The sequence below is a fragment of the Paramormyrops kingsleyae genome, chromosome 1 (genome assembly GCF_048594095.1).
Source record: "Paramormyrops kingsleyae isolate MSU_618 chromosome 1, PKINGS_0.4, whole genome shotgun sequence".
Lineage (NCBI taxonomy): Eukaryota > Metazoa > Chordata > Actinopteri > Osteoglossiformes > Mormyridae > Paramormyrops > Paramormyrops kingsleyae.
In genome coordinates this window covers 49,586,014-49,592,825 of record NC_132797.1, presented here as the reverse complement: position 1 = coordinate 49,592,825, position 6,812 = coordinate 49,586,014, and the positions used below count along the sequence as shown (strand labels likewise).

At 40.5% G+C, this 6,812-nt stretch overlaps 1 long non-coding RNA gene across 1 annotated transcript; it reads left to right on the top strand.

Moving 5' to 3' along the window:
* Window positions 1–290: 290 nt before the first annotated feature.
* LOC140592593 (uncharacterized) lies at window positions 291–6,403 on the top strand. The gene is made up of 2 exons (XR_011992946.1): window positions 291–485; window positions 3,423–6,403. It is a non-coding gene; the product is annotated as an uncharacterized lncRNA (long non-coding RNA).
* Window positions 6,404–6,812: the final 409 nt, after the last annotated feature.

Here is a 6,812-nt window from a genome sequence, read left to right as displayed (position 1 = left end):
TGCACATTTAGAAATCCTGTCCGGGAACTTCCATGCACTTTCGTATAGTACAAATTGCGAGCTTTCCGGCAGTATATCACATGTCCCAGCGCAGGATTTCTATGTGCCACTTCCGTGGACTTTTAGTTTAAGATTATAGATGGCAGCTTCCACATGGTTACAGTGTACAGGGCGAAATGCACATTTAGAAATCCTGCGCTGGGAACTTCCATGCATTTCCGTATACAGGGTTTTTCCTGCGTTCAAATTTGCGTGGCGGCCGCCTCCAGCAAATTTTGTGCCGCCCCAGCCTGATTTCACTCTACCCCCAGCTATTTCGATGTTATTTTAACTGCAGTTGCAGCGTTGCGCCACTATGGGGGCGCTGTGTCAGCAGCGGTGCACCGGAAAGCGCTAAAACAGCTGCAGAAAAAGAAGATCGAAAACGACTCTTATCGCTAGTTGGTGCTATCGGCGTCCTGAATTTCCCCCGGCTCCTCAAACAGGTAAATATAGTTTTTTTTTTATCCAAGCATGTCATGTTTATTTTTTTTTTTTAATTCTCCGTATCAGAGTAACGTTAATGGTTTTTAGCGTTGCAGATATGGCTGGGAAAATCAACCACTACTTTATAAAGCGACCTCGCGAGGAAGAGAGTCAGGATTCCAGGTGAAACAGTGCAGACAAATTAGCGTAACAGGCAGTTAAAAAGTATTAATTCATGGTTGTGACAAAATGTGAAAATTATGTCAGGTCGGAACGTAGTTCGCAGGCAGGGACAGGCGAGGGTCAGAATGCAGGACAGGAAGAGTCTGTGAAGCGAGGGTACGTTAGTCCGTTTCCAAGTCATTAAGAGCATAACGCAAAGCCAACGTGTACGCAATTAAAACATTTTAAACATTATTTTAAAACAATTTTTTTGTCATTTTTCCAAATCTCAAAAGTGAGGCAGTTGAATGCATGTTGTATGCCTGTGCTGGTCAGGATGGTACCACCTCTGCCTCAGTTTGAGCCAGGAAAAACCCTGGTATAGTACAAATTGCGAGCTTTCCAGCAATATATCACATGTCCCAGCGCAGGATTTCTACGTAGCACTTCCATGTTTCAATATAACAGATGCTTTGCAATATCCCTTTTCTTTTATTTATTTCGTGTATTAATTCTGATAAAATGGCTTGTAGAGTGGCAACCACGTTTCTAGGTAGATATTTCACAGGAGTGCTTTCAAGCTGTACAGTATAGCTGTACTTATAGGCTATATGAGAAAATTTAATCAGATAACACCAAAACAGTTCAATAGTGCTTGGATGTGAGATCTACAGAAATACAGAATTACAATAAAATACTGACATGTTTGGTGAAAGACATATTTATTTATTGATTTATTATGATTTATTTTATTTGTCAGGAACAGGCATCCATGAACAGTGACGTTGGTAGCTATGGACATCCACATCTGTCTGACGGGAAAAGAGAGGGAAAAAATGCAGATTATCCTCGACCAGAGAACGCTCAACAGATAACATATAGAACATTTTCACATGTTTAACAAATTAACAATGAAATTAATGTTAACATTAAGAACAATACGATTTCGGACATCCGTATTGTACTGACTGCGCAGTTGCACCGCAATGCTGAGCTCCTCGAATTTCTTTTTTGTTTACGTCCGGCGGAATCCGCATTTTACCCTCACCCCTGTGGCCTGTACTACGAAGCGGGGTTACTGGCTTATCAGGGTAATTTGTCGGATTTAAAGTACCACAGTTTAAATGGACTTCATATTCGCTCACTTACATTTTGCCCAGACTACCTTAAATCCAACAAGTTACCCCGATAAGCCAGTAACCCCACTTCGTAGTACAGGCCACTGGTGAAGAGGATAAACCAGAGGATGTTGGAGTCGTGATTGAGGGTGTGGAGCTGCTTAGCAAACCGAGAATTATTTCCTCTGGGTGTGTCATGCTTTTTGGAATCATTTAGATATAACAGAATATATAAGATTACCTGTTTTACTAAAAATGGTGAAATATCATTGTGCTGTTATTGTAGCGCCGGCGGGACGCATGTCCCAGCATGCCCCGCGTGCAGTTTTAAAAAGCCCTTGTATTGTTGCTGTTATTGTTAATGGTTATATTTCCTTATTGTTGCGCGTGTGTTTACCTGTGTCTTGTGTGTTCCCGGTCTGATCCTCGTGTGTAATTAGCTTGCATAAATCTCCCACCGTGTATGCGTCTTGCAGTTCGGCGTCTGACAACCCTGTGTTTACTTTATGTAACTGGGGCTGGTGCTCTTTGGGTGCCTGATGTAGGGCTTGTAAGGACTGGTAATAAAGACTATTACCGCGGCAATCGAGTGTCCATGTCTCTTTGCTTCTCGCGATGTTTTGGTCCGCCCGTCGCTGCGATATATTACTGTTCAGTTTGCTGTACTTGTGAAGTGTGTTTTTAATTGTTTTTCATAAGTCTGGCGATAAAGGTGCAGAACTGTAAATGTTTTTTTGTGATTTATTACAGGACACCGCCTCATAGGTTCATAAAAAAATACATTAACTTTACTCAGTAACTACATATAAACACTTATGTTTTATGTAAAAGTTAATCTTAATAATTACATGTAAACACATAAGGTTAATGTAAAACTTAACATTAACTGTATGTGCAACACATAATGATTGTTATGTTAAGGTGAAGTTTTAAATAACCCTTATGTGTCTATTTAATTATTACACAGTTTACATAGGAATGTACATTAAGTTTATTAAATTTACTTAAGTATACTCAACATTATAGAAACAAGACCCTTTACATTAAACTTATGTAATAAAATTACATGGAAAATTGTCATGTAATTAAAATACAATTTTGACATAATTGTTTTTTTGAGTGTATGAGGAAAAGCATGTAGCCACACAGCCTGAGAGTAACTTTAGGGATGTGTTTGGTGTTCTGTTGGAGTTCTCAGTCTTTTCCTGTTAAGGGACAGTATTTATCAAGCCTCTCAGGATATGAGTAGGAGTAGAATAATCAGTGATCAGGACCCGGTCCCCTCCACTAATCATATTATGGCTCTTTATGGCATATTTGTGGTTCTACCCTATTTAGAAATTCATGTCTCACATTATATATCCATAATATCCAAAGGTTTCATTCTTTTGCAAAGTGATGGAAACTTACAGTGGAGTTGAAATTCCCTGTAGTATTGTCCCACTCCTAGTACGTTACTGGTCATTACAAGTACATTTCCTTCTTCTCACTAACATTTGGATATTTAAATTAATAAAATGGCAACAATAAAAAGCCATAGCTTTCTCATGGATGTAATGAGACTTGTTTTCCGGTTCGGTCATGTGACCTTTGATATAACCTCTTAAAATACACAGCTTGTTATTTGTGTGGAATTTATGTGTTTGATATTGATTTCTCATTTGTCTCCTTCCTTAGGGTGAAGAAAGAAAACTATTCCAGGTACAATACACATAAGAGTAAGAACATGGATAGGCATAGTCTTAGAAAGCGAGCAGTGAAAAAAGTGAATGCTATACTTGCTGCCTTTCACAATAAGGATTACTTGCGTGCCTCTGGTCCTGAGTTTGCTGCAGTTAACCTCTGTAAGACAGTAGAAGTCCAAGATAAGGGGGATGAGGGACAAATTTATGACAGTGATGAGGAGTCCCAGAATGATGATAAGGCAGGAAATGTCAGCACATCGCTTACAGAGTCTTTGTGTGATTGGGCAGTTCATTTTAGGGTTTCTTCTAACCATCTTGAGGGTTCATCATCCTTTGCTACCAAAGGATGCCAGAACTCTTCTGAAAACCACAACCTCCTACAACATTCAAGTTCTTGCTGGTGACACTTACTACTACTTTGGCATTTTGAAAGCATTTGCAAAAAGCATGAAACAATTCTGGTGTCATGTTCCAAACAAGCATGTATTCAAAATGCAGCTAAACATAGATGGATTACCTTTATCTAAGAGTTCCTCGGTGCAATTTTGGCCAATCCTTGGCTTGCTAAAGGGTGTTGTGATGAAGCCTGTTGTTATTGCTCTGTTTTGTGGCAACTCGAAACCAGATTGTCTTGTTGAATATTTAAGAGATTTAGTCAGTGAATTACGTGAGCTGAGGAGAGGATTTCTTGTCAATGGGAAGCAGTGCTTCATAAAAGTGACCTGTATTATCTGTGATACTCCAGCCAGAGCTTTCATTAAAGGAACAAAATCTCACATTGGTTACTCTGGTTGTGATAAGTGTGTCCAAACAGGTGTGTATCTTAAACATAGGATGACATTTCCAGAGGTCAACAGCCCACGCCGCACTGATCTGTCTTTTGAAAGGATGTCTGATGAGGAACATCATGTGATAAATTCACCATTAAGAGATGTTGGTATAGGCATGGTATCATGCTTTCCCCACGACTATATGCATCTTGTCTGTCTTGGGGTGGTGCGAAGACTGTTGGATTTGTGGTTTACATAAGGGCCCTTGTCTTGCCGCTTATCCTCTCATCAAATGGATCAAATCTCTAGTGAACTCATAGGCTCAAGACATTTCATTCCCATGGATTTTGCTCGTAAACCAAGGGAGCTTTCAGAAAGGCTGAGGTGGAAGGCCACAGAGCTGCGACAGTTCTTGCTGTATACAGGGCCAGTGTTTCTCCATAATGTCTTGTCAACTTCAGTTTATGACAACTTCATGTTGTTATACAGTATGTTGCCATTTTCATTCTTGCAAGTCCTTCATTGTCTGTCGCTCCTCATGATTTTGCACACACCCTGCTTGTGTCTTTTGTAACACATTTCAGTGAATTGTATGGTCCTGAATTTGTTAGTTACAATGTTCATGGACTAACCCATCTTGCTGAGGATGTACAATTACATGGACATCTGGATTCAATATCAGGATTTCCATTTGAAGATTATTTGGGTAAGATTAAAAAGATGGTAAGAACTCCGCACCATCCACTGGCTCAGGTTATTCGGCGAATCTCTGAAATGGATCTTTCCAGAGAGAATGAGCCTTTACATGGGAAGAGGATGTTGCAGAAGGAGCATATCCATGGACCAGTTCCTCCTTCTATTGTAGATGTACCAGTAGTTCAGTTTCAGGAGCTTGTAATTAATGGTACCAAAATTAATATATTGAGTGAGGGAGACAGGTGTTTAAAGATTGGTGACAGAATTGCTTTATTGAAAACATCCTTCAGTCTCTGGACAAGATTTACCTTGTCTTCAGGGAATATGAATTAATGGACAGTTTTTTTTGACTATCCTCTAAATTCATGCGAGTTGGGTATTTACCTGGTTGGCAAAATCTCATCGCAACTGAAGTCAATTGAGCTACTTGGACACGTTGAGAAATATCTAAGGTTACCAAATCATGACAACTTTGTTGCAGTGCCACTACTGCACATGAGTCAATGATGCAATTTGTCCTTTTTTCTTGTGCAGTTCATTTGGTTCATCTTTACTCTCTTCATTTTTTATGGCTCACAACCGACTTTGCTAGTTTCCTTTGGGGAAATTCCACATGTTTTGCATATCAGTCCCATCCAAAATTATTGGAACAGCATGTCAAAAAGCGGCAAGACAAGGGCCCTGATGTAAACCACATGTTAATTTGTTTTTGCTGTACACTGCAGACATTTTTGTGTGTGAGATCAAAGTCTGTAAAAATTTGTTCCCGAACTTCAAAAATCCAGATGATTTTCACTGCTGATGAGTGGTTTGCACCTTGCAGTATGGCCTCTGTTACGTGCCGTAAGGGAATCCTGTGTTGTGTCTGTATGTGGTCCGGTTCTGCCTTCGGCCGGCCAGCTGCCTCTTCAGCTCTGCCCTGTGCTCCGCCTCCCTGATTCCAACCCCGCCTTCTCCAGAACTCCGCATCGTTCCTGCATTCCTGACTTCCGGTTCCTGGAGTGAAAACCTCGAGGTCACCAACCTCGAGAACTCTGCTCATTGCTTTGATTATTGTCAAAGCAGAGCAATTTGCTTTTTTGGTTTTGGATTTATTATTTATGACAGTTTTGGTTATTGGTTTTCTGATTTTGTAATTTTGCTTTGGTTTAATTGCATTCCTGGTTTTTGATCTCCCGCCTGACTACTGATTACTGTTTTGCTCACCCCCTCGGACACTGTATTTTCGGATTGTGTATTTGTTGCGTGTGTGTGAATCGGTGCATATGGAGTGGCTGCCATTTTTGTTGTTGCGAAGCATGTTGGTTTGTTGTTCGTTTGGTTAGGGAGTCAGGTTTAGGATTGTTGTTTTGTTTCCACTTTGTTTCGCTGCTCTTAGGTTTAGATTAGATTTGGGACGTGTTCGGTAGGTGTTTTTGTTTGTTGTTTTGGCCTTGGACTCCCGAAGTCTTGTTGCACCAGATGATTTGTGAAGTGTCCGTATGGTGTGAATAAAATATAAAAAATACCCCTTAGTTTACTTGTGTTCCCTTTTTCTGTTCCCTATCTCGTCCTCCCCTTAGCCTTTCCTTTCTGTCGGGCTCCAACCCTAGACTGGAGCTCGTAACACCTCTATTTTGTTGTTCCCAACAAACCAGTCTACCTCAATCAGTGGACTGATATTTCCACCCCTGCTCTTTGGAGGTTGTTCATGCTGTTGCAGGCTGTTGTTTTGGGCTTTTTCTTTACTGCTCTCACCATTTGTCTGACATCAGTTTTCCTTGGACGATCGGTTCGATGCCTGTTGCTCAGTATGCCAGGACATTCCAAATTGTGGTACTAGCTATTCCCAATGTCTTTGAAATACCTCTGAGGGATTTTTCTCTATTCTCAGCTTCAGAATGACATGCTTTTCTCCCATAGACAGCTCTCTGGGC